The sequence below is a fragment of the Theropithecus gelada genome, chromosome 1 (assembly GCF_003255815.1).
Source record: "Theropithecus gelada isolate Dixy chromosome 1, Tgel_1.0, whole genome shotgun sequence".
Taxonomy (NCBI): domain Eukaryota; kingdom Metazoa; phylum Chordata; class Mammalia; order Primates; family Cercopithecidae; genus Theropithecus; species Theropithecus gelada.
Window position 1 is genome coordinate 196,424,550 of NC_037668.1, and position 8,226 is coordinate 196,432,775.

Sequence of the window (8,226 nt, forward strand, 5' to 3'; positions counted from 1 at the left end):
TCCGGCCCTTCCCTCTCCTTGCAGGCCAGCCCAGCAGGCAGCCCCGGTTCCTGACTGCTCGGCTGTGCCCCTTGTGGGCGGCCTGAACCACCTCGAGCAGGACAATTGCCAAACCCACCCAGGGCGGTAGCCCGGAGCTAGGGCTCGGGAGGAGTAGCCTGCAGTGAGTTGTCCCGTGGCAACCGGTTGCGACCCAGCCACCGAGGACTTTCTTTGGTGCCAGGTCGGCGGCGGGTATTCTCATTGGCATGCTTGTATGCCCCCGTGGGGGTATCGATCCCTTTGTTCTGCTGTAAAATTCTTGGAGCCAAAGGACTTTTGGGAAAACCTAGCGCATAGGGCAAGATGTTGCAGACCTGGGGCATAGAGTACCCCTTCCCGCCCTTTATCCGCTTGTTGCTGGAAAGCCAAACTGTTGGTTTCATCCCCCTGTTATGAGCCCCCGAGCAGCTTTATACATCCCTCCGAGGGCAGTGACACAGCAGAAAACGCCGCGCTGCTTCTGCTTCCCCTGCAGAGAAGCCCCATCCCCAGGGGCCATCATGGCCCATCTTGATGTCCCAGCCCCATATCGGAGAATACCCCAGTACCAGGATGCTTGTCCTTGTCCTGGCTACCCTTCTGTCGCCAAGGTCAACCTCGCTGGCATAAAGACAAGCCCGAACTAATTAAGAATGAGCATTTTTCTAATCTTCCAGGCTCGCCTGCAGGACCTGTGCAAACCTGAACATTCCTGAAATTCGGGGGGGAAGGGACCACCTATCCACCAAGCCCCAGTGGGGGAAGCTGCAGGGCTCTGTCAAAGGCAACAGAGAGAGAGAACAGCTTAGTGAGAGAGGAAGCCACCTCTTGTTTAGCCCCTGTCATGTTTATGTTGGAAAAACCCCAGCTTAGTAGTATGAGAGCTGCAGGAAGAGGCTGCACCTGCGGATATGAGGCCCCTGGTCCCCTTCGGGCAGAAGTTACCTTATCAAGGAGTTTCCAGAAGGACAGGTTGCTGGGAAGGGTATGTGTTGTTGAGTGCCCATTACTGTAAGAGGAAGGAAAACCTGTGAGCAGAATCAGCAAAAAGAGATGAGTGGGGGAAGGGTAGAATGGGAAGGGATGAGGCGGTTCAGGGGAGGCTGTTCTGCCCTTACTTGTGCCCATTCCGTTCCTGTACCTCACCCTTGATTCCCAACACCCCTTCCAGAAGAAGCATATGGTAAGACAAAATATGTAAAGAGAGTCTCCAGTGACAGATTTTCTTTTTTCCTAAAAAAGTGTCCTACCTTAGCTCTTCAGAGGTGTAGCAAACACCTGGTAGACTGATGGCTTGGTCTCTAGTCTTTGATTTACTGTCTTCCTCTGAGGAATATCTTTCCCTCTCAAATTTTAGGTCCCTAGCTCTACTCATTCCCCCTTCCCTGCGTGGAAACTCTTCACAGGTTCTGATAAAGTCCTGAGGGTCACATCTGCATAGCCAATGCAGCAACTCATCCTAAGCCAGCCTCCTCCAGGCTTTCTGAAAACCTCCGAGTTTCCACCCAGACCTGGGATTGCTGCTGGAGAACATGATCTCAGTCCTATAGGAACCAGATTTATCTCAGTAGCTCATCTCAGACTCCACTTGCCCAGCCACTCTAGACCATCTGGAATTGTACCACCCATCTAACCACTTCACCACACAGAACAAGCTGGTAAAGACCTACATTCACATTCCCAGCTTCAGAACATGCATGCTAGCTGGGTGACCTTGGGCAAGTCACTTGTTCTCTCCAGGGCTGTTCCCTCAGTCATAAAATTGAAGTGATACATTATTGCGAGGATAAAAGGAGAGATATGGGAAAGTGTTAAGCACAGTGCCTGGTGCATAGCAAGAGCTACTAAGTAGCTAGCTTGATTATAATCAGCTGTTTCCATTTGACCTTGGCTAACCTTGGGGCTGTTGCTATGACTGTGTCACCTTCCCACTATGATACCCACCCCCTACCAGGACTCTGAGTTCCCATCAGGCCCTAGAAGGTCACCCTGATGCATTCCCCACCCTCTCTGCCACCTTTCCCCTTGCTTTCCAGTGCGCTTCCTGCTCTGTGACCTCCTCCAACTCAAGTAATGAATAACTCAAGCACGTTGTGTCCCTTTGGGCTGTGCTGAGCTGGGCTTTTGTTCCAAGGCCCCTTCTGTGAAGGGTGCTGTAGCAGCAGGTTGAAAGCGGAACATGTGTGGTTCTCCAAAGGGAGGGGTACCCCGGCAGGTGGAGTGTGTGGCTGGGCGTGGAAGAGGGTGTGGACCGTGGGGAACTAAGACAACTTTTCAGTCAATGCCTATAGAAATCCAGTGCTTCTCTGCAGAAAGGAGAAAGAAAGTATTCAGTTCAGTTTAAAGGCTCAGGAGGAAGAGAACAATTTCTAATCCCTTTTTTCAGTGCAGTCTGGGGAAGAGGGATGGTTCTGGAGTCCTGTGATTGGTCCTGCCCAAGGTAGTGCTCTGTGTGTGGGTGGATAAGGGGAGGCAGAGAGCAGGAATGGCAGGAGAGTGGTGAGAGACCTCCGTCCCAGTAAGGATGACAAGTTCTAACTCAGGAAATGACTAGATGCTGTTGCGATTGAAGAAAAATCCACACTGGAGGCAGACAGGCTGGCAGGTAAAAGCAGGACAGGGCAGTCCTGTTTGTAGCAAGGTGGCCAGTCAGAAGCTGGGCTGGGAGAAGAGGCAGGACACATCAACCCCTAGCAGTAAGATCCTTCTGTTCAAGATCAGAGAAGCTAAAGTGAGGGTTCCTGCAAAAGAGAGGGTACAACTTGGCAGGCTGCAAGAGGTCGAACCAGATTTGAAAAACAGACCTTCCCCTCTTTGCCCCTCCCCAAATATTGGCTCTCTGAATCTCTCTGCCAAACACAGTGCAGACTCTCTGCAGAGGGCTCCGCAGGGCTGAGCTGCCAATCCCACCTTCACACACGTGCTCACTCACAGTGGGGTTCTGTTCGGCCAGCCCTAGAGTATTTTAAGTACAGCGTGGAGGGGATGAGGGTATGTGTTGCATGGTGACTCATCCTGGCAGCAGAAACTATGTTCAGTGCAGAGAAAAATGGCTCAATGGCAGGCTCTGTTTGCAGTGGAATGCACAGCTCTGCAATGGAAGACAAAGAGGGCTGGGAGAGGGGGAGCACTGGGAAATGCTGTGGGACTTGCCACCTTGGCCAAGACATGCGTAGATGCCTGGGTTGCACCTAACATGGGGCTGGGCTGAGTGCCTTACCCATCCATCACAGAAGGATGATGGATTTTTCCGGGGCTTCATTCTGTGCTCCACAATGGTCCTGGCCTGTTTGACAGAAAACCAAATCATTCTGCAAAATGGTTCTGGTTTCTAACAATAATTTACCACTGCTTCAGTTTAGACCCTATCCCTTTGCTTCTTTCATTTGAAGGCATTCCATTCTGGCACTTTCCTATTTTACTGGCTCTGGAACCAAATCCTTGTCTTGTGTGAGGATGTAGTATGGAAATATCAAAAAAGCACTTTTTTTTTTTTTTTGCTGGGGATGTTAGTAAGCGGACCATTCCTGTCATCGGTGGGAGTGGTAGGTTACCCGCTCATCACCTTGGTTCCCAGGCCTGGACTAGCAGACTCCCAGAAGTTGTTTTCTGCTATGCTGTTTCCTGTTTCCTAAGAGCAAGTCCAGAAAGCATCCCTGATATAGTGAGAATACTGGGATTTCTCTCCACCTGCCATGTCCTTTGCCAAATTATTAAATGTGGATAGTTGAGGTAACCAAGGCAGTCACAGAAAAGAAGACACACAGAGAATGATTTTTGTTTGGTTTGTTCTAGCAGGACCGCAGAGGTGTCTGGTCTTTGCAATAATCTAAACTTACTTGCATGATTGGTAGGTGGTAGGCCTGAAGGCCCATGGATAATTGGTGCTAAACCATTGTTAGAGCTTTCAGACTTAGCTTGCCTTCTTTTTTGTACTCCCCCAGTGGGGGGTAAATTGGTTGAATTTGGTTTTTTTCCTTGGAAATTTGGCACCAACCAGCACCTCCTGTAAGCTTTAAAAAGTGAAGTTCCTTTCCAGAATTTTCCATCTGCTTAAAAGGCAATGAGCAGACACCTTTCTCAGAGGCTAATCTCAGTAAGAGGAAGTCCCACGACATCATTCCCCTGTCAGAGGCATGGTCTCAACAGCCCCAGAGACAAATGTAGATGAGAGAGGATCTGAGGTATTTCATGACTCCTCTCTTGCTGGACCACTTGGAGTCTTCTAGAGATAAAGAGGAATGTCTGTTTTATGGTCTGCTTGATCTTCAGCTTCTTTCAGCAGCTTTTGTTGAGAGCCTAGAGGTAGTATGTAGTCATTGTAGATAAACTCATTATGTATTAACACTGAAGATAATATCAGATATCCTCTAGTACAAACTCCCCCATCCTGGGACAAGGTAGCTGCTCAGTTGGCCTCTCGTTGAACACCTCCAGAGACTATATACTCCCTATCTTGCAGCTCTCTTTCCATTATTGGGAAACTCTGGGCTAAATCTTAGCTCCTTATAACTTCTGTCAAATACTAGTTCTTGCCTTTAGAGGAACAAAATGCAACCCTGGTGTATCTTCCACGTGGCAGCTCTACATATATTAGAAATATCCTTTGTCTCCTTAATTTTTACTTTTCTGAGTAAAATATCTCCTATTTCTTCAGTACTTGTATGAGAAACTTTCCAACCCTCTCACTGTACTTGTTGCCTTCATCTGCATGATTTCTCATTTGCTTATGTCCTCTTTAAAGCAGGTACACTGGTTCTGAGGAGATCAGAGTTCAGTGGAGCTAATGTTTGTGTATGATCTGTACATTATCATCTTGCCAACTACTGTTATCACAAAGCTATGCCTTTATGGCTTTTTTGAGCCAACGCCTCTCTAACACTGATGCCAGATAAGTGTTTTAGAAAAATCTCTTGTACTTGCAAAAAACAGAGATACCCCCTCCCTCAAAATCTAACACAAGTGAAACAGATACCTATGAAGCAGTAAGAGCAGGTGCCATCCATCCTTGATCTCCAGGGCAAGGTACTGTAAACGCTGTCCTCACAAGGACTGTCCTGGGACGGTGCTGGGCCAGGGTCCAGAGAGCTTGGTTCTGGCCATTCTAACATTTACCCCCTGAAATGATTCAACTCTAAATGCTACTGCTTCCTTTTAACCAACCCCGACTTTCTCTGCTTCTTCAGCTCTCCCAGTGCCCAGCTTTGTCTTCCATGCAGGTCAATTGGCAGAGGTTCTTATGGCCCTGCCTTTCTCATGATCCTGCAACTGCAGTTCCCATGGCCAAATGGCAAAGCTTACCTTGCTTCTAGTCTGGATTCCAGGCAAAGGGAATCGGATTGGCACAGTTCACATTTTCCAGCCAGGTCACATGTTGCTGGGAAACCTAAGCCTGGACTGCCTTGGTGTAGGGTCCTCCCTGCAATGTGGTCAAGATACAGAGGAGGGAGTCATGCAGGATTAAATGGCTGCTTAGCTGTTGCCTGGTGCAAGGCAGACAGGCACTTTCAGATAAGCAGGCTGACAGGTAGGCAAACAAACACACAGAATAAAGAACCTTTTATACCCCATAAAATATACCAACTTTTCTTCTTTCTGGGGTGCTGTACCTTTCCACATCTTTCTAGAAATATTGTGTTTAGTTTGTGGGATCAAAACAAAGGGAAGAAACGAAAAAAGACCCTTTTGCATTTATTTTACTTTTGGAAGGACTGGGAAGCAGGAAAATGTAAAATAATTTGCATAAACTAGCTTACAACTTAATGTATACTCATCTCTGTACTGAGTAATGAGGAGGTTTTATGATCTGAAGGAGCAAATCCTTTAGGCAAACTGACTGTTTGCAGTGTCTGTATTCTGGCTAGCTAACAGCATGTTTTTTGATGAATAAATGATAACATTCAGTCTTTCATATCTATCATGCACATGACATTGCACCCAATCATCCCAGCAGAAGGCACACTCCTTTTACTAAGATGTTACTTAAATGCATCCTGCGTACCTGATGGGCCTCCTGTCCAGCTACATAGCATAACACTTCCCACTGGGGAACTTAACTTCTTGGTTCTAAAAGTCATTACTATACCTTTCCTTACAGTGGTACCACCAAGGACACTGCCCATATAAATAAGTGGAATAATGAAAAGACCAGTATGATTGAGCCCTGGCTTCTCTAAGAGTTCTTGTTCCATTTAAACCTTCTGTCATCATCTTAGAAGCCACACCGATAACTGCATTTATCAGATACCCACTGGAAGCCAGACACTACACCAGGCATTTGATGTGGATTACCTTCCCTCCTCCCTTGTTTTCTGCTTTATATTACCTTTCTTACAACTTAATGAGATAGGTGCTATTAGTATCTTCATTTTACAAATGAAGCAGCCAAGTCTTTTATAGACTAAAGCTAGCAAGAAGGAAGGCCACCTTCAAACCCAGGCAGTCTAGCTCCAGAGACCAGGCTCAGATCCACTAGATATAACTGCCACTTCAGGAGGAACATGAATACCCATAGAAAGTGCAAGCATAGCTTATGGCACCAAATGGGTGCTGTCATGTAAAGACTGGTTTATTTTTTATGTTAAAAATCTCTCCAAGATCATGTAAATCTTTGTGGAGGTCACAATTTAAAGAAGCATTTTTTGGATTCATGCACTCATCCATCAATCATTCATCAATTGCCTACTGTGTGTATGGTATTATATTAGAAACTGTGGGAATAACAGAGGATATGACATCTGAGATATGGTCTGGACATTTTAGCAGCAAACATTCTGGTTGGGGAGCAAACTACGGAGAAATGAGTGAGCAACAATGCAAGGTGCTAAATGATTGTGTTTCACAACGAAAACCACAAACAAGAGATACAATGGGAATTTAGAGAAGAGATACCCTTTGTGCAAGAGGTGAATCCCATACAGAAATATTGACGGTGCCTGAGATAATACCAGACAGGAAGGAACATTTGTTTGCTAATTCATTGAATATTGATGCTGGTCACTGGAGAGTCAAGATGGTCAAGCAGTTTATTCTCTCATGTGGGGACAGCCTGAGATTTGCCCAGGGTGCTAGGAGAGCACACAGGACTTATCTCCTCCTGAGAGTTGGGATGACTTCCGAAAGATGGGGACATTTGGACAAGGAAGAGTTAGCCCGTGTGAAGAAGTGAGAGGAAAGGCATGGGCAGAGGGGAAGCACGTGCAAATGCACAGAAACACAGGATACATTTCATTAGGATAGAATGAGGGAAGTCCTTTGATTGGGACAAAGAGAGTTTGTTTTTGCTGTTGTTTTGTTGTTTTTGAGACAGGCTCTTTATTGCATAGGCTGGAGTATAGTAGTGTGATCATGGCTCACTACAGCCTCAACCTCCTGGGCTCAAGTGATTCTCCCAGCTCAGCCCCTACAGTAGAGCTGGGACCACAGGCACACGCCACCACACCCGGCCAATTTTTTTATTTTTTGTGGAGATGAGGTCTCACTATTTTCCCCAGGCTGGTCTCAAATTCCTGGGCTCAAGTGATCCTCACACCTCAGCCTCCCAAAGTGGCAGGATTGTAGGTGTGCACCGCTGCACCAGGCCTAGTTTTTTTCTTTTTTAACAGGGAAAAGATAAGACTTATAAGTGCAGGGTCAAGACTGCCCTTTGTTTTTTCCTTCCTTCCTTTTCTTTTTTAAATTTTTACCTGGGAGCATAGATCAAGTTGCCCTGAGTGTACACTCTCTGGACTGACCTTTCTTTTTTCTTTCTTTCTTTCTTTTTTTAATTATACTTAAGTTCCGGGATACATATGCAGAACATGTAGGTTTGTTACATAGGTATACATATGCCATGGTGGTTTGCTGCACCCATCAACCCATCATCTTCATTAGGCATTTTTCCTAATTCTATCCCTCCCCTTGCCCCCCACCCCTGGACAGACCCCAGTGTGTGTGATGTTCCCCTCCCTGTGTCCATGTGTTCTCATTGTTCAACTCCTACTTATGAGTGAGAACATGCGGTGTTTGGTTTTCTGTTCCTGTGTTAGTTTGCTGAAAATGATGGTTTCCAGCTCCATCCTTGTCCCTGCAAAGGACATGAACTCATTCTTTTTTTATGGCTGCATAGTATTCCAAGGTGTATATGAGCCAAATTTTCTTTATTCATAGACGGGCCTTTCTAAAAGAAGAACTGGAGTGAAGCAGATCCAAGTTCATCAGGGAACT

At 46.4% G+C, this 8,226-nt stretch overlaps 1 long non-coding RNA gene across 1 annotated transcript; it reads right to left on the minus strand.

The window, feature by feature from the left end:
* Window positions 1–852: 852 nt before the first annotated feature.
* On the minus strand, window positions 853–1,642 carry LOC112636480. Its single transcript, XR_003122188.1, has 2 exons — window positions 1,272–1,642; window positions 853–1,049 (listed from the first exon to the last, which is right to left on the minus strand). It is a non-coding gene; the product is annotated as an uncharacterized LOC112636480 (long non-coding RNA).
* Between the last annotated feature and the right edge of the window lie 6,584 nt (window positions 1,643–8,226).